Here is a 22287-nt window from a genome sequence, read left to right on the forward strand (position 1 = left end):
AAAGCATATTATGTGGGATTTTATTTAGCTCTGTGGAAGGAGCCTATGAAGTAGGCAGGCTGAGATAAAATTAATGCGGATTCATAGGCTTATGCAAAACAAGCAGGCTTGATGTACAAACAAAGGGTCTTTTGAAGGGAGATGGGAGTTGCAATACCACATTCCAACAATGTGGCCCTTTTTCCTCTGATGCGCATGCGCGCAGGACAAACATAGCCTGGGGGCCCTTTGAGGACAGAACCTTTCCTGCTTTGGTTTCCCCATATTTGCATAACCACGCCCACTACGGCGCGAGGGAGGGAGGGACTGAGAGCGCGCTTTTGACAGTCAAGGAATCCGGGAGGGATGCTTGCTATTAGCATAAACCACGCCCCTTTGCTCGCCTCCGATTGGTCAGCGGGAAGGAGGAGCGCGCGCAAGCCAAAGGAGAGCAGAGAGGGAAGGGCCCTCCCCGCACCTCTGGATTGGAAGCGGCGGCTTGTCTGTCAAAGGGAAAGAGGAGAAGGGGGCGGGACTTGAGGGGAGGGCGGCGGCGGCGGCGGAAGGGGTCTCACTTCCGCCTCGGTGTCAGTCAGCGGGTCTCGTTGGGGAAGGAAGGAAAGAAGGGAGCGCGCGCCTGGCCCTGGCAGGTAACGAACCAACCGTCGCTCGGCCTCTCATGTGTTGCCCAGGCCTGCTCTACATGGGCCGCTTTGGGTCTCTCAAGGTGATGGATGATGATGAGTGAGGATAATAACAGACTTTGTTTTCCCTCCCATCACACATCCTTAAAGGGGAAGCATTTAAGCCTTCCTTCCCTGTTTCTTCCTTCCCACCTTTGCTTGCTGGTTGTTCAGTGTGCATGCGCTGCTTAGGGTCTCAGCCAAGAGAGGAACAGCAGAGTACAGTATACATAACAAGGACGATGGTAAGGATAGGCCTGTTTTGGCCCCATCGCACGTCCTTAATGGGGATGTGCTTTGGAAGGCTCCCCTCTTTCTCATTTCTCCCTATAGCGCAGCCATGGGCAAGCTTGGGGCCCTCCAGGTGTTTGGGACTACAACTTACACAATTCCCAACAACGGGAATAAGCTAGTTCAGGCATGGGCAAACTTGGGCCCTCCAGGTGTTTTGGACGCTAACTCCCACAATTCCTAACAATCTCAGGCCCCTTCCTTTTCCCCCTCAGCCGCTTAAGCTGACTTCTAGGCCCCTTTCACGTGTACTATTTATTTATTTATTTAGAGTATTTATATCCCGCCCTTCTCACCCCAAAGGGGACTTAGGGCGGATCACATTACACATATAAGGCAAACATTCAATGCCTTAACATAGAACAAAGACAGAGACAAACACAGGCTCCGAGCTGGCCTCGAACTCATGACCTCTTGGTCAGAGTGATTTGTTGCAGCTAGCTGCAGCTGGCTGCTCACCAGCCTGCACCACAGCCCGGGCCTATACTATACTATAGACAATCCAGTTGTCATTCATTCTGTATTTATGCTATGCCTGGACTACGTCTAGTAAACTACCTGGTGAAAATGGTTGCATTAGGAGTTACGGGACTTATCTTTGTGCACTGCTGGAAAAAATAGTTTCACTAGCATAAGATTGTGACCAGTAACAAACTTTTCCAATCTGTAGCCTTGGTATTACAGTAGAGTCTCACTTATCCAACATAAACGGACCAGCAGAACATTGGATAAGTGAATATGTTGGATAATAAGGAGGAATTAAGGAAAAGCCTATTAAACATCAAATTAGGTTATGATTTTATAAATTAAGCACCCAAACATGTTATACAACAAATTTGTCAGAAAAAGTAGTTCAATACGCAGTAATGCTATATAGTAATTACTGTATTTACGAATTTAGTGCCAAAATATCACGATGTATTGAAAACATTGACTACAAAAATGCGTTGGATAATCCAGAATGTTGGATAAGTGAGACTCTACTGTACTTGAATTGTGAAGTCCACATATACGTCTTATCTACCAAACCATGTTTCCATGCTTGCCAGTTCTTGTACATTTTTTATTTGTTGGAGTAGTTCCAAGTCTGCTTTTTTATTTATTTTTAATTTAAGAGAAGAAATATTTTGAGCATATTCTATTTCACACTTTAACCTGGTTGAACTCATAACACTTTACCCATAACTCCATTACCCATTTGCTATTAGAGCAATGTGGTTTTCCTGCATGCCTCTAACATACCAGTATATAGATGGATCTCCATATCTATGGATTTTGTATCTATGGATTCAGCCAACCACAACTTGAAAATATCCCTGCCCTTGCTCACCACACACACAAAAATTAAAAATATGTTGATTTTGCCATATCAGGGACACCACTGTATATAATGGGACTTGAGCACCCATGAATTTTGCCATTTTTCCTGGAACCAAACCCCAGCAGAGAGCAAGCACCCACTGTACATGCAGCTAACAATACAATAAGAACATACAAAGGAAAAACGAAAATGGATTAAAACACGACAAATTCCTTATCGCAACCTGATTATCTAAAACTCAGCAATAAAAACCCTATTTACAAATATAACATGCATAGTTAAACCATTAATTAACCCCATTGGGAGCCAAGTTCACGTCCTCTTGGATCTAGAGACCCATGGTCCATCTACAATTTTAATTTCCCTTGAAGGCCTCTCCAAACATAGAAGTTTTCACTCATTTCCTAAATGATAAGAAAGTGGAGGGCGTTCCACAAAACTGGGACCTTCCCAGAAAAGGTCCCTTCTCGATTAGCTTTAGGCCACATTTGAGATAGGTGTAGAAGTGTCAGCAATTCCTCCCCACTCGACTGAAGTTGCCTTCCGGGTACATAGTAGGAGATACACTGTTTCAAGTATCCTGGTCCAAGGCCATAAAGAGCTTTATAGGTTAAAACCAGCAAATGAGCAGCCAGTTAGAATCCTGGCTGCTGTCCTTTGGACAAATTGAAGTTTCTGAACACTTTTCAAACCTACGTAAAGCGTGTTTAGTAATCCAAATAGGATTTAACCAATGCATGTACTATCATTGCCGGCTCTCACTTTTTCAGGACCAGTCGTAGCTGGCATACCAGTTTAGGGAGGAGTCCAGGATTATCCCCATATTAGAACAATATGTATAAAATTACTTTCAAGCTACAGGTACAAGGTGTCTATGAAATATTAATGAATTTCATATTCAGATTTTATCTCCAAGGCATAGATATACTAAGACAGGTATTCTAAAAAAGATCTAAAATACTTATGATCCTGGATAAAGGATATTTAACCTGTGTTGTTGTTGTCATTATGATAGGCTTGTAAGAATAATTGTTTATTTCTATTTTGCCTTTCCCCCACTTAAAGTGGCTTGTCACAATTGAAGACACATTGTTTAAAATTCTAGTTAGCAACTCTTTTCGGCTGGGGTGGGGGTGGGAGTTGCACCCAGGAGAATGGAGAAGTAGTGAGCCAGGTGGATTTCGTTCTTTCTGCCTTTACTTGAGGTGCTTTTTGCCTACAAATCATCTCAAGCAAGAGATGCTTTGTAGGCAGAGAGAGAGAGGTGTTCAGTCCCTTATCATTAATTTCCAGGCTAGAACCCAGCATCTCTTTTCTGTTTGTCGTCATCTATGTAAATAGTGCTGACCCAGATGGACAGATAAGGCAGACTTAGTATGTGAAGTGGCTCTCCTAGGTTATTGACGATGGCTGTGTGCTCATTGTTTGAACAGGTTTCTATTAATAGTTCTTGGGGCAGAGGAGCTCAGGTGTGTGTCTAGGAGGAGGCCTGGGTGATACAAGTGCCTGGCACATAAACACCCCCTCTTTGCAAACTCCGCTGTTAGGCATCTTGGTGCTCCATTTGCACACCCCCTTTGCCTTTCAGTTGTGGGTTTGTCAACTTCCTATCTACCTATCTATTTATAGCAACATCTGGTCTCTGTTTGCCATCTTGGTCTGCAGACTGTATCAGGTAATCAGGGCAACAATAACTTCTAATTTTATGTGAGCATGAACAATGAGATTTAACTCTTTGAAGGTAGGTGTGATTGCTCTTTGAGGTCCTTAGGTTTCAGATATTCCTCTCAGCCTATTCCAGGATATATTTGATGTGCCAGTAATAACAGAAATGATTTCCTGTGGAGAAAACCTTTTACTGGGGGAATAACCTGTAGTCCTGTATGGGATAATGGACACCAGCATGCCTTACAGATCATTTTCTGACCTTTCTGGTGGACTAATTCACCTAACAGTAGAGATATCTTAGTTGCTTCCCCATACCTTGATGTGAGGGAGTCACTCAGTTCCTTTTAGCCTGGCGACTATGGTTGTTGTGGGGAGACCATGTGGCCTGGGGTAGAAGTAACTTCTAGTTGTATTTTTTTTCTCTGTAGCTGATTATCCTGCAGCAAGAAGTGAAAGTACCCAAACCTTGAATGTAGGAATACACTTTCATCTCCAGCTCTGGGTAATTTAGGATTTAAAACCAGTTTACCAACAACTGAGGGCATTATTTACTTACAGAAGTGATTAAATGGGAATCGAATGCCTTATGCTGCTTCTTTCATTGTGAATTGTAACTAAAGATTTGTAGATAAGATATCAAGGGGTGGTATTTGATAAGGTTCTTTTAAGTCATCAGTGATGTATAACATAAGTAAAGTGATGAAGGTTAAGGAGCAGGAAGGATAGTTACTTTGATTCTGTTTCTAATCAATAGAAAAATGTTGTAGACCTCCCAGGCTTACAAGCTGAACATTCACTTTATGATTAGGATCTTCTGTTTTTTTGAAAATATAGATAAGATCACTGCATATTTTAATAGAAAGAAAAGATGCTGTCTTGTGTTATGCAATCAACCCCACAGAAAGCTATATCCTGTCTCTTTGAAGAATAAAGATGTATGCCCTTTGGAACTGCAGGAGTTGTAGTAGGAAAAGGTTGTAATAGTCTTATAATGAAATGAATGAGGAACCTCAGAAAAGAGGTCATCTACTTTGAAGTTTAAAAGTATGGAAATAGCAAATGATGATTAAGTTAATTCTCATATTAGGGAAGGTATGTAGCGAGTACTAGTGTTCTAAAATATGAATGCAAGCAATTTCTACCTTTATTTTTTTTACAAATAGGAGAAATATGAATACTATGAAGTTTGTGTTGGTTAATTGTTTAATGTCAACTGTGTGTATAACTGTTAATAAATAACTTTCTTGGTTGTGTGTAGCGTGACAGCATGAGAATCAATATATCTCTATTCATATAGTTGAACTGAAGCCTGGATTCAAGTTCTGGAATAGATAAGATTGTTTCAGTGGCCCTGTGCAAACCATATGATGAACATTGGAATTATTACTTTATACAGTGATATTATTTGAATATAAATGTAGTTTTATATTTTTATAATACAGCATTTCATGAACAAGGCTCAGATTCATCAGATTTTTTTCTTTCTCTTCTTGGCAAGTTTGCCTCTTTTATCAATTAACCACAGTTTAGGTTTATATCATACCCCTAAATTATGGTTAATCACAACTATGGTTTATTTAAACAAGCTTCCATAAACCATTGAAGTTGGCTTGTTTCAGTAAACCATAGTTAAAATTAGTTACATTTTGCACAGATTTAATTGCTTAACTGTGGTTAGCTGAACATAGAAATTAAAGCTTTTCAACTATGGTTAGTTTTCACATGTAGGCTTCAGAAATCATGATTTTACATTGAAGAAGTTGCACATGATTTTGAGACTTCCAGAGCATTGTCTCTGCATGAACACATTGCATTAAATTGTGGTTTGGTATGGTGTTTTGGGCAGTATGTGTGTGTATGAGAATAAATAAAACTTTAAAACATTCTGCATAGTCAAAGAATTAGATGGACATGGTACTGTGGAGTAATGTATCATTGTGGAAAATGGGTATACTATCCAAAACATTTTAAACAGTGTCAGTTACAAACCTCGGGTATTTCCATAGAACAAAGAATACCTTGCCCTGAAAAATAATATGACCAAAGTGGTTCTTGTTTCTGTGAAGTTAATTTGAATGTTGATAAGGTGCTTTACCATAACAATACTGAGTGTATTCACCTGAACAATGTAAAATGCATGTGCTACGTCTGTTAATTTATTTGTTGAGGCTTGATATATGTTGGAACCTCATATGTTAAGGCATAATTATTCTTATATGTGATATCATTTGATTTGTAAGTGTACTGTATATTGTTGCCCTTTCCCACAATTTCTAGTTTCTCATAATTTAATAAAGGAATAAAACTACCGTACTGCTCTAAGTAGTATTTGACCTGGTTAGTACTGGGAAGGGAGATCATAAGGGAAAGACTTAGAACTTGTAAATAATCCTATCTGAAGTGTCATAGCTAGTTAAAACTGATAGTATTGGGCTAGGTTGATCAAAGTAGTTTCCTGTGTACCTAAAAGCTTAATATAAATAAGGTATACATACAAACAAAATCATGTGATAACATAGTAGATCCTGCAATTAATATTCAGCTTGTTTTTATCGAAAGGTTATTTTGGTTGCAGTTAAAAAGAAAGGCAGTGCAGCAGTTCACTTTCTTTTTAGAAATAATTTTCCCTAACCTGAGCTTTTGTTGATGTTTGATCTCAGAGTACTATATTGATTTCATCCCCATTCACTTCAGAGAAATTTATTTTGGTGTTTCCATCTGTCTGCTTATTTAGAGTTAGTGGGGTTAATTGTACATATGAAATGTATTATTATGGCTAGTGCATGAACTTTGTGTAGAATTTTTAAAGTATATGTTCAAACATAATAGATAGATTGATGTAATTAAGGAAGCCATAGCCCTGAGTTCACAGGACATGAGCAGGCCTGTTGATGACTGGGGTTCATTGAAGACTCCCATTTATAATGTTGTCATACACTATAAAATAACAACCACCACCATAATATGTAGAGGTTGCTGTTGAAGCACACCTAGCACATTTTGTATGTGCCGTGGTTCTCTACCTTTGAATAAAAAGCAAATATATATTATAGGCAGTCCCCGAGTTACAAATGTCCGACTTACAAATGACTCATAGTTACAAACGGGAGTGAGACAACAGGAAGTGAGAGAAATCTAACCCTAGGAAGGGAAATTCACTCCTGAAAGAGTTATCATGGAGGAAAGGTAGCTCCATGGAAGCTTTAGCGCCAATCCTTGTTTCCATAGCAAGCCAAATTTGTCAAAATCCAATTCTCACAGGGACATAAAGTGAGGTGAAATCTTCTGAACAGGGGCACAGACAGCAAAACAAACTCCACAGGGGTGTAAACCACACTTAAAAATCTACCTGCTCTGACTTACATGCAAATTCAGCTCGAAAAGAAAGCTTCACAACCTACCTTGTGTGTAACTTTGGGACTGCCTGAATATTGATTGCCTTAGGAATGATGATGTCAGGAAAGCTTGATTTTTTTTTAAAGTGTTAAAAACCTATTTAAAAGGAATTCGGTTTAGTAATATATTTACTTAATGTTATCACAAACAAATGATATATGGTATCTGTCACGACCCAGGCTACAGAGCACCAATAACCATACGCAGAGGCCAGATTCTATCTAATATCTTTATTAAGGAAATATATAAAGTTAATAAAAGCAAATGTAAAAGTTAGTCCAGAAGCAGACCTTTCGGGAAAGGTCAAAATTAGTCCAAAGAAACAATGTCCAATATGAAATATTAAGGTCCAAAGTTGTAATCCAATAACCGAAACACTCACTTTGCCAGGCAAAGTGAGGGGAGATGACAAGGTCCTTTAGTCCATGAACTTGAGCAAGGCTAGGAATTAACTTGATACTTGAAAACAAGGCTTGAATCGTGGCACAAGGTAACAAGGAACAAGGACAAGATCCGTGGAATTACTTGGTAAAATCCGTGAAACAAGGCAAGGTTTAGTCCTGAAAGGCGAGGCAAGGTCCGTAGGTAAACAAGGCTGGGAAACAGGAGCGAAGGCTTGAAAACAAGAACAAGGCTTGAACAGGAACGAGGCTTGGATCGGAGCGCGCTGTCCAGACACAACTCGCTCCGGAGGCTGACGAATTGACTCCGCAAAGTTACTCCGCGGGTAAAACACCTATATAGAGTCTAACTTTCCCGCCGAGAGCAGTTCTCTGGGAACCAGAAACGAAAGCTAATCTCTGAGACCAGATGTTTGACTCCTTAAAGATTCTCATGGAAAGCAGGCTTAATTGGCTAAATTCTTAGCAATTATTCTAGCACTCCTGCGCGAGGCCGCTTCCAAACCTCTCTGTTGTTTACAAAACTCATGGCGAGAAAACACAGGAGATGTAGCCTCAGTGTTTGTTTGACATACTTCTGGAACATAACCCTCTTGCAGCTGCAAGGTTCCCAGATCTGGCTGGGAAGAATCTGTCTGGGAAGAATCCAGTTCTGACTGGGAAGGTAAAAAACCCAAGTTTTCTTCTTCATCAGGCATCACAATGTCATGAGCAGGACTACAAGGCCCATGGGTCATCACAGTATCTGTAAATTGTAGGTATGGAACATTTGTTTTTCCTTTCCTTGTCTCTCTCTCTCTCTCTCCCTCCCCCCCCCCCCCCCCACTCCCAAACCATTAATCTTGAGATTGTCTAAAGTAGACAAGCAGGTTAGAGAAGAAGGTGTCCTTAATACCTCAGAAAGGTTTGTGATCGTAGTGTTGAAATGGATGCAAAGCTTTGGCCTTCATACATGTCTTATGAGTATATCTCTCTGTAGTGCTAAAGATGTCAAGAGGCACACATTCCACTCTTTATATGAGAATTTTCCTAATAGCACTGCTTATTGGAGGACATTTTGATATTTGTTTTGTAATTGCTACTTATATGCAATGATAATTTGTCTGTCTTATCTTTGCAAGGACATCAGCACATTTGTATTATAAGCCTGTTCTTAAGGACCTGTTTTGTAACATTCCACATTTAGGCCCGTTAATATTAGGAGGGAGAAGAGGTTTTTGCGGACTGCAGAATAAGAGATGTTTTGGATGAGAAGGAAAGTTGATTGCAAGAGCTGGGGCATGTGGCATAAATGAAATATTGTCTGAATTCAACTTAAGACAAGAGCCCTCAACAAAATAATTACAGTATCTAGGCATATTATGTGGGGTGAGATATCTGTATCATCTGAAGGTGCTCTTCCAGTTTTGAAATATGGAGCTATAACTAACTACCATCTCTAAACATATAGGGTTGAATTGTATGGCCCTTTACAACTCTGTGGTTCTTTCTTTGAAGAATATTGCAATGGGGGACATACGTGGGAAAATCACCTGTTCACTAAGAGGAAACTAAGTTCTTTAATTTGCATCATACAGAGTTTCAGAAAGATGCTTGCTTGAAGATGTGAATGGCCATGCATATAAGATTACTATTGTGTATTCCTGCATGGCAGTGGTTTGGACTGTGATCTCTTTCAGCTGTATGATTCTACTATGTTAGCACCAAACTACATACAATTGTGACATATCTTTTTAAGCATTTCACTATGTCACATGTGTCTGGAGAGAGGGAGAGGCATGACCTTGACATCAAAAGGAATTTGCCAGTTATAGGATCTGAATAATCACTCCCCCCATTTTATCTCTTCTCAGTTTTACAGCTCTTTTTACTCATGCAGGCTGGTTCTGGTGCTTGGATGATAACCAGCTGAGATAAAAGTACCTGAAGCGATTGAGCATAAAATGTGAGGAAACACCAGTTAGTTCCCTGACACTGTGGGTCCCTTCTGATATAACAGTTGAAAACTGGCACATCTTTATATCTGAGCAGGACAAAATGTAGTTAAATTAAATGTAGTTACTGCTATTTAATGCAGTTTAACCACTTTCTCCACCTCTAGATGTATGAACAGAATTTTAGGAAAAAATACTTTTCTGAGAAAACATCAAAGAAATATATTGATTCAGTAACATCAAAAGACAATCAGATGGTGACAAAGGTACAATTATTAACATTCACCTTTATTAGTATGGCAGAAATGTATGAGGGGGTATTATTTTTTTTGAAAGTATGTCCATCATCTGAGTTGCATTATTCAGTGGTGCAATGGTTTAAACCCTTGTGCTGGCAAGACTGCTGACGACAGGTTGGCAGTTCCAATCCGAGGAGAGCGGGTGGGCTCCCTCTGTCAGCTCCAGCTCCCCACATGGGGACATGAGAGAAGCATCCCACAAGAATGGTAAAACATCAAACATCTAGGCATCTCAGGGGTAATGTCCTTGCAGACGGCCAATTCTCTCATACCAGAAGTGATTTACAGTTTCTCAAGGTGCTCCAGACACACACACACACACACACACACAAAAACTCTTGAGTGAGAATAGAATAGTTGAAATTTGTTTAGTGGTAAATCTCACTGGGATTAGTTGAATGGAGGATCCAGTTTTCCTATTGGAAGTGACTAGGGAGTTTGATAAGAAATGGCAGAGGTTATAAGAATCAGACAGGTGTGATGGGAGCAGAAGATACAGAACATTTACAAAGTTGAAATGGAGGGCATATGTTAAATGGAGAAGTGGTGAGTTAACCGATTGTAAGGAACTGTTATGACATAGTGCATAGTTAGATGTGTTCATGGTAAACCTCAATGCAGGAAACCATTTAGCTTACTGGATTGTCTGTTTGGGTCTTTCAGCCGATGTTGCAATACTTGGGAGAGTAAAGTAGTGCACTCCAATATATCCTGCTCTGAATTCCTTGGAAAAAGAAGAAAATACATGTATGATAAAATAGGTTTATTCCATTAAGCTGTAGAAAACTGAATACTGCACTGAACTGATACCGTGAACCTTCAAGCGGATTTCTTATTTTATGAAGAAAACGTGTGATAGAGGTATTACCTGCAGTAGTGATTACATTAGCATGACTGTAGCTTAGTGGTTTTGTGAGGACTCCATAAGTCCAGGGTCGGAATACCTGTTCAGCTTTGGAATTTTACTGAGTGATTCTGGGCAAGTCACATTTTCTTAGCCTCAGAGGAAGACAAGGCTAAACCCCTTCTGAACAAATTTTACCTAGAAGATCCTGTGAAATGTGATCCTTTTAAAAATTGCTATATGTTGGAAACCATTTGAAGGCACACAACAACAAGAAAGTGATTACATAATTGGGCTTTTAAAAAATCTGGACCTTTTCGCATTCACTGACATATTTAAAATGAACCATAATACACAAACAAGAGTTTTTCAGTATAGTGGGGTAGTTCAGTGTATTAGTGTTCTTTTTAACCATTTGAAGAGCATGATCAAGTACTTCTTTTCTAACCTGCATTATTAGTTCCCATTCCTAGGACTTACCGTAATTGCATGAATGGTGCAAGCTCTGGAAGGCTCAAGCTTTGCTTTATGCAGCTGGATTAACATGTCCAGGGTCTCTCTGTGCTGCAAATCATGTGGAAAAAGCTCTAATTTATGGCAAACTGCCCTTGAACATTCCAGTTACATTTTAAAAGCACTTCTTACTGGAACCTTTCACACACTAGCATTCTTTTTATTTTTCAATCAACATTGAGGGGTCATTTGAGGCCACCAAGACCTTGGAAAGAAATTAGTGTGATAAATATTCTGGGACACCAAAGTTTGGCTAGAAATGTGACTTTGTAAGATTGTCTTGCCAAAATAGATAAGGTACAATATCCATGTGCCATTGATACTAAAAACCATGGATAATAGTCAACCTTATATTTTGACTATTCTTAGGCTGGAAGCATGCTATAGAATTGCACTGAAGAACCTACAGAGGCCCACAAGCACTTCTGGAGGTGGGGAAATATTTTTTGAAATATAGTAAATGCAACGGTAGATTTTGAATCTGTGGATAAGGGAACCATATTATATAGAATTTTATAATTTACCTGTGAGAAAATTACCTGAAAATTCTTTGTTTATTTTTTACCTGAGTTTGAAAGTGTTTAAAAAACTAATTGTTTGGACTTCTTCACATTTTTAAATAAACATGAGGCTTCACAAGTGTAAATGTATGCCTGTTGATGGACTTTAGTAAAAGTTTGGATATTAACATGACAGTGTTAGTTTTATAAGTACCCGTATCATAAAAATTACTTTTGAAATATAGAGTATTACTATTCACGTAGGGCACATATCATGTGAGGACTGGCTTATTCTAATGGCATTTTGAAAGATAAAGCATAATTCATCATGTTATGATAATAAACAATTAGAACATATCGGGTTTATTCTCATATTTATGTTGCACATTTAAAAATATTGCTCGATAGCTTCACACAACAGTATTCTGATTTAGTTTTTTTGTCCTGTGAAGCTGCACATGCAAAGTGACACACAGATTATTATTATTAATAATAATAATAATAATAATAATAATAATAATAATAACAACTACTTTGTTTTTGTACCTCGCCTCCATCCCCCCGAAGGGACTTGGGGTTGCTTACATGGGGATGAGCCCAATTAACATAGTTAAAATATAACATACTGAGTACCTACATAGTACATAGTAAGTACATAACAGTAACATAAAACAGAATAAAACAAACATAACAAAATATGAAACAACCATCAACCAATACATCTGAGATAAATGTTCATTCCTGGTCATGGGTGGATAGACTGGTGCAAATCAGATTAGAATCTTAGAGTAATAGAGATTGCAAAGATCTAGTCCAACTAAAGTAGGCTTGTATCATTGGTCTGTCATTGTCCAAGAGAACACTCAGGGGAGGTTTCATAACCAGTGTCCTCCTTTCTAGAACTGGGCAGATCAAACTAAAAGATAGAAGATTTTGAGACTTGCAGGTACCTAGTGAGTTTACAATTCCATAGGCTATAAAACAAATACTAGCAGCGTAGGTAGGTGGATAACAATACTGAGGACTGAGCTTATTGTTGCACCATACCCATTTTTTGTAGTTGACTTTCTTAGAAAGTGTATAGTCTTATCTTCTACTACTAGTTATAAGATGTACAACACAGATAGAGCTTCCAGAATTTGTAAGCACTTACAGATAAAATCACTCATGTCTGTTCCAATGCTGTAATTAATATATTACAACATTTATATCCCGCCCTTCTCACCCGAGAGGGGACTCAGTTCCAATGGAAGCCACCTTGGCTCTTCCTTGTCCTGTTTTATTGGATAGTTCTCAGTTTGTGCAACCTGTGGATGTGAATAGGATACTTGGAGAGGTGAAATGCACTATATATGTACTAGACTCTTGTGCCTCTGACTTAATAAACAGGGATAGGCTGTGTAGCTAAAGGGAGTAGTCAGTGCCTCCTTACAACAAGGCAGAGTTCCAGATTGCCTAAAGGAGATAATTGTCAGGTTTTTGTTGAAAAAGCTTTTCCTGAATCCTTCTATAATGGATAATCGGTTGGTATCTAACATCATTAATCAGCAAACTAGTGGGGCGTGTGGTGGCCTCACAGCTCTAGGAGTTCCTGAACGAAACTGATTATCTGAATCCATTTCAAACTGGTTTTAAGCCTGGTTATGAAACAGAAATTGCATTGTTTTCCTTGGATTATCTATGCTAGGAACTAGACTGGGAAAATGTATCCCTGTTGGTTCCCTTGGACCTTTCAGTGGCTTTTGATACAATCAACCATGGCATCCTTCTAGGTCATCCCTGTTGGATGAGACTTGGAGATACTGTTTTGCAGTGGCTCCATTCCTTTGTGGACAGGTGAACCCAGAACATTGTGCTGGAGAATTTCTGTTATATCTCTTGGCTATTGACCTCTTGACTATTGAACCCTAATGGGGATCCCTCAGGGTTCTGTTTTGTCCCCCATGCTATTTAACATATATATGAAACCGCTGGGAGAGTTTTCCACAGCCCTAGGGTGTGGTGTCCTGAGTATGCAAATACCTACATATACTACTCCAATGTTTCTCAAACTCTGCTTCTCCAGATGTTTTTGAATTCAGCTCCCACAAGTACTAACAGCTGGTAAGCTAGTTGGGATTTCTGGGAGCCGAAGTCCAAAAGTCCAAAATACTTGGAGGAGCAGAGTTTGAGAAACACTGTACTCTTTCCATCTCAATCCAAGGGAGGAGACTAACTTAGCCCTACACCAGTGTCTGCCATCAACAATGGACTGAATGATGGCAAGCAAATTGAAACTTAATGCAGGCAAGACAGAGCTACTACTGGTCAGTTGAAAGGCAGACCAGATGTTTAGGAATTCATCATGTATTTGATGAGATTATGCTCCCACTGAAGATGCAGGTTTGCACTTTGCTTATACTCCTGGGCTTAACTTTGAACCTGGATGGTCAGGTTCAAAGCTGTGGTGGTCAGGAGAGCTTTTGTGTCAACTGTTCCTATTCTTTGAGGCGTTGGATCTGGCCATGATGGTATTTGTCTTACTTACATTGTGTTTGGGCTACTGTAATGAGTTCTGCTTTTGAAAAGAGTATGGAAACTTCTGCTACCCAAAAGAGCTGCAGCAGACAGAACATTAGCTGGGTCTGGTTGGCAGGATCATATTCCCCTGTCACATCAGCACCATTGCCTGTAATTTTGATCAATTCAAAATACTGGTATGATCTATAAATCAGGAGAGGTCCTTTTCTCAGTCCCATAGACATGATTGTGAGGGAAGGCCTTCTTGGTGCCTGTGTCATCATCACTCTCCTTCCATTGACAAGCAAATAACGTTTTAATTAACAAGCTTTTAAAATGGAAAGTTTTAAAATATGAGTTGAAGGTGCTTTTCTGTAAAATGAACTGTTTTATTTGCTTTTTATCTTTTGAGTGTAATATTAAATGGTTTTAATGTTGTTAGTACTTCAATTCCATTTTAATGTATGCTTTTTGTATGTTTTAGCTATAATTGTGTAAATGGTCAATTTTATTTTATTTGTGTATTTCATTTGAGGTTTTGAAGTTTAATATATACAACACCTTTAGTAAAGGCACCATCATCAAGGAAGGCGCAGTGGGCTCCTTGCCTGCCTGCCTGCCTGCCTGCCTGCCTGCTGCTCGTACATCCAGGCACTTGCAGCCCCAGACAGGGAAGATGGCAGCAGCAATGGGGACGCACTACCTGCCGAGTGGATAAAGACTTGGGAGAAATCCAGCAAGGGCGAGTTGTGTGTGTGGGGCTGGGCCTCCCGGGGAGCCAGGGAGGGAGGGAAGGGGCCGGATGGTCAGATCTTTCTCTGCCTTTGAGCCCCTCGGTGGCAGGGATGCCATGGGTTGAGTTTCTCTCTTGTGCTAGGCCTCTGCCCCATCTCCCCCGACAGTCTCTGGATCCAGCTTGTCTGCTTCAAACGGGATTATCTGGCAGTGTAGACATATACCATCCAGGCAAAGCAGATCATCTGAAGTCAGAAACCTGGATTCTGTAACAGTTTAGACCAGGCCTGGGCCAACTTCGTCCCTCCAGGTGTTTTGGACTCTAACTCTCACAACTTCTAACAGCTGGTAGCCTGTTAGGAATTGTGGGAGTTGAAGTCCAAAACACGTGGAGGGCCGAAGTTGGCCCAGGCCTGGTTTAGACTCATATCATCCACTTCAAAGCAGATATCATATCATCTGCTTCAAAACAGATAATCTGTATTCAGAAACCTGTTTTCTAAGACAGTTTAGACTTGTATCATCCGCTTCAAAGCGGATATTTGATTATGCTGTTTTGTGATGACAACTCTGTACAGTATATAATAAATGTTCTTTTTTTTTTGTTCAACAATAAATGTGAATTGTTCATGAAAAAAAGAAGACATCCCCTGAAAATAAGACCTAGTACATCTTTGGGAGCAAAAGATTAATATAAGACACTGTCTTATTTTCGGGGAAACAGGGTATATGTATATGAAATGTACCAAGTGAGATTCATTAAGTGACTAGTAGGAGGAGAATCACCTCTCTCATATTGTGGAGTGCTTTTCCAGATAGCAGTGATAACGTTTTTCTTACTGATGCCAAGTAGGGGCTCAAATAAATTATCCCAGGTTTCTAAATGGTCTGGAGGGAGGCTTTTAGATTTTTGATATTTTCACCAATTTCAGTTGATTCTTATTATGTAACATTTTGCAATTATAAGTAAATTAATAGCACATGTGAGGGAAAAATGTGTTTCAACCCACAGATTTAGCATTCAAAATGCAAAACTGAACATCTGGAAGGGGAAATGAGACACAAGAGGATAAGTAAAGTCTTATAGCCTTACCTATAGCATACCTATTCAAGAGTTTTCTAAGGTAGAATTCCGCTGTGAAAAGCAATTCAAAATCTGACACTCATAAATGATTTAAAAGATGGGTCACTAGGTATAACTTTCTTTCAAGGTTAGAACTACAGTGAAATGACATAGCTTAAAGCTTATGTTGCTTTACTAGAATCTTAATGTGTTTCAGTATCAAAATATTATGATCGTTGTGGCTTGAAAGCGTATAGATGGGAGAATGGACAGTACTCTTTGAAGGTTTAAAATAGAAGGAGTGGGAATTGTGTAGCCCTCAATGTTGTTGAAGTGCAAATTCCAGCATTGCTTATTATTTGTTAAAGTGGTCAGGGCTTCTGGGACTTGTAGTTCAACAAGGCCTGGAGGGACTAACAGTTCCTATTTCTGGCTCTCATCAAAACACATTCTTAGACTTTTCTTTTTATTGTGAAAATGGTATCTATGCAACAATACTTGCTGAATAGCTAAAGAATGTTTTCAGAGCCATGTGATGCTTCAATGAAAATTTAATTACTTTGCTACTAAATGTCATAGGCCTGTCTTTTTCCCTGTAGGTTTTATGGGTATTACAAAGGATTATTTGCTGTGAATTTGCTGGTTAAATTTGTCGTGTTTCCCTAAGCCACATTTTGGGTGCAGTAGATATTATTAGGCAGACAAGAGTTCAGAAAAAGGTGAAAGTCTTAATTATTTATTCGCATGAATATAGTTAAATCAGAGTATTGTTGTCACTGGTGTATATTGAAAAATGGAAAGTCTCTCCGTCCCTCTCTCTATCTTTATTTTCACTGTGAAAGCTCCTAATATTTCTTCTCAGCATTTTGACAGTGTGACTGTCCAGGGCACATGGATCACAGGCAAGAACTGCTGCAGTATTTGATTCAAACTCTTTATATTTTTGAAGTATCATAGACAGTTTACAGCATCCAGATGAAAGTGAGCTTTCCAGGGTATGGTCTTTTCTAGGTGCCTTTTATTTAGAAAACATAAAAAAGGAAGCAGAAGCCAGGATCTTTCTTTCTAGCTATCTTGTCTCTTCTTTCCTTGATTCACTGTAGAAGAAAGGTGTGTCTTATTTTACCGTCAAGACAGATCATTTTCAAATAAATGTCGTTCATTCATCTACTTCTCAGTGGAGTAGGGAATTGGGAGCTGCAGGATCATGCCATGTGTGAGTCCAAAAGCATGTTTATATTTCTAATAGCTAATCAAGCTTTCTTTTGGGTTGCACAGGAATGTTACTCTGGTGGACCTTTGTCATTGTAGCAGTCTCTATGGGGACAATCTTAAACATGTTAATTCAGATGTAAGTCCTTATAGTTCAGTGGAATATAATTCTTAATAAATATGCATAGGGATACAGCCTAAGACAATTCACAGGTTTCTCCCTTTGGGAAGAACTAGATTGTATTTTCCTTGGAACAGAGGCATGAGATTTAGATTCCAAATACAGTAGAGTCTCACTTATCCAACACTCGCTTATCCAACGTTCTGGATTATCCAACGCATTTTGGTAGTCAATGTTTTCAATGCATCGTGATATTTTGGTGCTAAATTCAGAAATACAGTAATTACTACACAGCATTACTGCGTATTGAACTACTTTTTCTGCCAAATTTGTTGTCTAACATGATGTTTTGGTGTTTAATTTGTAAAATCATAACCTAATTTGATGTTTAATAGGCTTTTCCTTAATGCCTCCTTCTTATCCAACATATTCGCTTATCCAACATTCTGCCGGCCCGTTTATGTTGGATAAGTGAGACTAAATGAAACTGAAAACGACATCTATACAGATGATATTACCTAAAACAAGGCTTGCACAGATATTTAATTTTGAGAATACCATCCTCCTTTTGTGGATAGCATATCTGAAGATTTTTATTTATTTCATGTCAGAAGCACTGCATAAATAAGTTTAATACTTATAAAATTATTATCTGAAGATAAAAACAAGACTGAATTCTTAAAAGTGTAACATCGTTTTGGCCACAAGTCAACAAGAACTGAACTCTTTAAAGTTGCATTACTCTGAATACAGGATAATTAATCACATGCTTATACCTCCCTCCTGGGTGAATGAGGCTTCAATGTTGACCTATGATTGGAAAGTGTCATTTCAATATATTGTGAAGCTTCCATTTGTAGGTTAATTTGAGGCTTCTTGAGACAAAGAATAATATAAACTTAGTCCATTTGTCTTCAAAAACTACTCTTCTTGACAAGCTGCATTATGTTCAAATTAGCCTGTTATCAGTGTCAGCGTATGTTTCCACTGACCAGTGGTTCTCAACCTGAGGTTCCTAGATGTTTTTGGCCTTTAACTCCCAGAAATCCTAACAGCTGGTAAACTGGCAGGGATTTCTGGGAGTTGTAGGCAAAAAACATCTGGGGAACCCAGGTTGAGAACTGCTGCCCTAGACAAAAGCTGTTTAGTCATGTTTTGTGTGTGTGTGTGTGTGTGTATATATATATATTAGGGTGCATGCTATTGTGCTTTGTTATTAGTATTTTGTGAGTGCACAAAATGCATAAATGTAATCTAACCACATGAAGAAGGATGTTTTGGATATTGTAACTACAGTTACAATATCCAAAATAGAATATAGAATGGCTCTGTACCTCATTCCTATATATGGCTATTTGTGTGAACCTACACATGGTTGGTAGTGTTAGGCGTGCTACCTCAGTGACTACATTGCTATCTATATTCAGGGAGTAAGTCCCATTGCCCTATATAAGGTTTATTGCTCAATAATAATGGTATTCGTGAAATGGAAATCACTGCTTTCTAAAAGAAAAAAAAAAGAACCACTGCCCATCCGACATTTGCTGAAGATCATATTGGCGATTCTCAAGACTTCTGGAATAATATTCTTTGGATAGACAGGGCAAAAGTAGAACTTTTGGGCCTAAATGTGGAACATTTTCTTCAGCCAAAACAAATTGAATCCCCCAAAACATTGTTTGCACAAAATAAACTCATCCTAAATGTCAAGTTTGATGGTAATATTGGGTTGGGCCAGCTTTTCTGCTTTAGGATCTGAATACTGGCAACTGATATACTGCATTTTGCAGTATATCAGAGGTATATAAGTGTGTAGTGCTGGGCTTCTATTTGAGAGCTAAAGTCCACTAGAAAATAGGTTATGTAACACAGCAGTTACCTTAAACAAACAAAGCTATTAAAATGATTCTAAAGAAGACACTTCTGTATTTTAGAATGGTCTAGTCCAGGGGTCCTCAAACTTTTAAAGCAGAGGGCTGGTCCACAATCCTTCAGACTGTTGAGGGGCCTAATTATCATTTGGGGAAAAAAACCGAACAAATTCCTATGCACACTGCACATATCTTATTTGTAGTGCAAAACAACAACAATAACAATGAAAGAACAATACAATATTTAAAAATGAAAATAATTTTAACCAACATAAACCTATCAGGATTTCAATAGGAAGTGTGGGCCTGCTTCTGGACAATGAGATAGTCAGGTTAATTAGGATTGTTGTTGTTGTGTGCCTTCAAATCATTTCAGACTTTGGGCGAGCCTAAGTCCAAAATTATTTATTTATTCATTTACTACATTTATTTTCTACATTTATATCCCACCCTTCTCACTCTGAAGGGGACTCAGAGCAGCTGTATGTACATACAATATATTATATTATTAGCATAGCACAATACTAGCATTATATATTACTAGATTTGAACTATAACACTATACTGTAATATTATATGTAATATATAACATATAATTAATATTATTATATGGTATTATTAGTATTATATTGTATAAAACGATAATATTATTATCAATATTATATGTATATACAATATATTATATTATTAAAACTGATATAAAAATATTATATTATAAATGAGGGCGGGGGCCAGGTCATTGACCTTGGAGGGCCGCATCCGGCCCCCGGGCCTTAGTTTGGAGACCCCTGGTCTAGTCAATGTTCGGACCTGAAGCCCATCAAAATTGTTTGTGAAACCCTAAAGCTCGCTGTTCATGCACAGAAGCCCATAAGGTCATTGAGCTGAAGCAGTTCTTTGGAGAAGAATCGACTAAAATTCTTTGAATAGGTACAAGAGACTCATTAACAGTTTCAGAATTTGCTTATTTTGAATCATGTTGCTGAGTTGGGTGCCACCAAGTACTCGATTTAAAGCAGACCTGCGCAAATTGTGGCCTTCCAAGTGTTTGGGACTCCAACTCCTAGAAACCCTTTACAGAATTCTAGGAACTGAAGTCCAAAACACCTGGAGGACCACAGCCTGTGCAAGCCTGATCTAATGGATCACATACTTTTCCACCTATTAATTATGACTGTTGGATATATACATTTCAAAAATGCTCTGTGGTTGTGTGTCCTTTGTTTAATCAGGTTATGTGTTGTTCTTTTTCTAGAATTATAAAATTAGAGTAAGATCTAATAACATTTTAGATTGGAAGTATGATATGTGGCAAAGCTAAAACGTTTGTAGACTTATTACTTGATAAGTCTGAAGGTTCAAATTGGCTCATTTGGTTTGCTTACTAACATAAGTTATATTACTTGCCCTCTGGATTGTTTCCATTGCATAGTGAAAGTTCTGAGTAATTGATACATAAATAAAGATATAGCCTGCATAGTGATGTCTGTAACTCAGAGAAAGAAAGCTGAATAAAATAGTCACAATAGTTCACAAGATATATAGATGTATCAGACTTTACTACTCTATACATAAACTAGAGCAGTTTTGTTGAGCACTGTATAACAGCAGTAACATCTATGGAAATGTTTTGACTTTGTCCAGAACTCTACCCTTCACCTTCAATTAAAAGGGTTAATGGTAATTCTATAGGGCATAAGCTCGTCATTGGACACTGTTCCATCTTATCACTATAAAAAATCTGACCAAAGATTAAAAGGAATGCCATTAAGCATAAAATTGTAATGTTTTTGTTCCTAAACATATTCAGTCAAAAATCCATGCCTTTTGATGAGCTTTCTGGTGCTAGGACCTCTATTCATTGACTGAATCATGAAGATAGGCTGTACATGGCTCCCAGTTGGGGAAGCACAGCTGATAGATGTAATCCTGCTTTCTTCTATGTAAGTAGAATGTAGAAACTGAGCTGTCTTTCTGTGAGTGTCAAATCAGGCTAGGATCCCACCGTTTGAATTATATAGATTCGATTTGAACAGCAAGCACACACTCATCAATAAAATGATGTTTTTTTCTGACAGACAGAAGTCAGAATATAACATCAGAAACAAGACAGATGTATTTGCTTGGGAAACCTCAATATTTCAGAAGTACAAAAATATGTTACAAATAACACTAAAGAAGCACCTTATTTCTAAATAGGCGAATGAATTCTGTGTGTTCTGTAGCCACAGAGTATTGACTCTTTTGCCAAAGGAAAAATAAACAGAAAAGTGGGGTGAGTGTATGGGTGTTTGTGTTTATCGACAGATTTTTTTTTGAACTTCTAATACTGTAGTACATTCTGGAAGTTCTCATGATGGGTGGGCTGGCCAAAATCCTGAACAGAAATCCTCCTGCTAAGAATGCAGGATAACACTGCAAAAATTTACTGCTTGTGCAGCTATAATTCTGTATTAAATGAAGTTAAAAAGTAGAATTTGGCAGAATCTGTCTGTAGCATATGACATAACATATTGAGAGGCCCAGAAAAATGATGACTGATTTCTGTCATGAGTCAGATACTGCAGATATTAGAAATACAGTAAAAAGCTTTTTTTTCTTCTTCTATACTTTTTTGTTTTAAAATTATTTTGAAGCTGCCAATTTCAGTGTCTATTGCACTGATAGGAGGTCTCACTTTTTGTGATAATGGGAAGGTCATAAATCCAAACAGATTGTTTTGTGATAGGAAAATTTAAAATCAGAGAAAGCACAGATTTATGTTTTGTACTGTCAGAAAGAGGCTATGTGGGTCTCTTCCATAGTTCTCTTTTTAGCTACCATGTTTCCCCAAAAATAAGACAGTGTCTTATATTAATTTTTGCTCCCAAAGATGCACTAGGTCTTATTTTCAGGGGATGTATTATTTTTCCATGAAGAAGAATTCACATTTATTGTTCAACAAAAAATGAACATTT

The 22287-nt window shown here is 38.4% G+C and overlaps 1 protein-coding gene across 1 annotated transcript in view; it reads left to right on the forward strand.

Moving 5' to 3' along the window:
- Positions 1-483: 483 nt before the first annotated feature.
- osbpl2 (oxysterol binding protein like 2) overlaps positions 484-22287 on the forward strand; it is a 74241-nt gene continuing 52437 nt past the window's right edge. Inside the window, exon 1 of the mRNA XM_003220697.4 lies at positions 484-629. The gene's annotated coding sequence lies outside the window, so the exon portion shown is untranslated. The remainder of the gene's footprint in view (positions 630-22287) is intronic.

The sequence above is a fragment of the Anolis carolinensis genome, chromosome 4, assembly GCF_035594765.1.
Source record: "Anolis carolinensis isolate JA03-04 chromosome 4, rAnoCar3.1.pri, whole genome shotgun sequence".
NCBI classification, from domain to species: domain Eukaryota; kingdom Metazoa; phylum Chordata; class Lepidosauria; order Squamata; family Dactyloidae; genus Anolis; species Anolis carolinensis.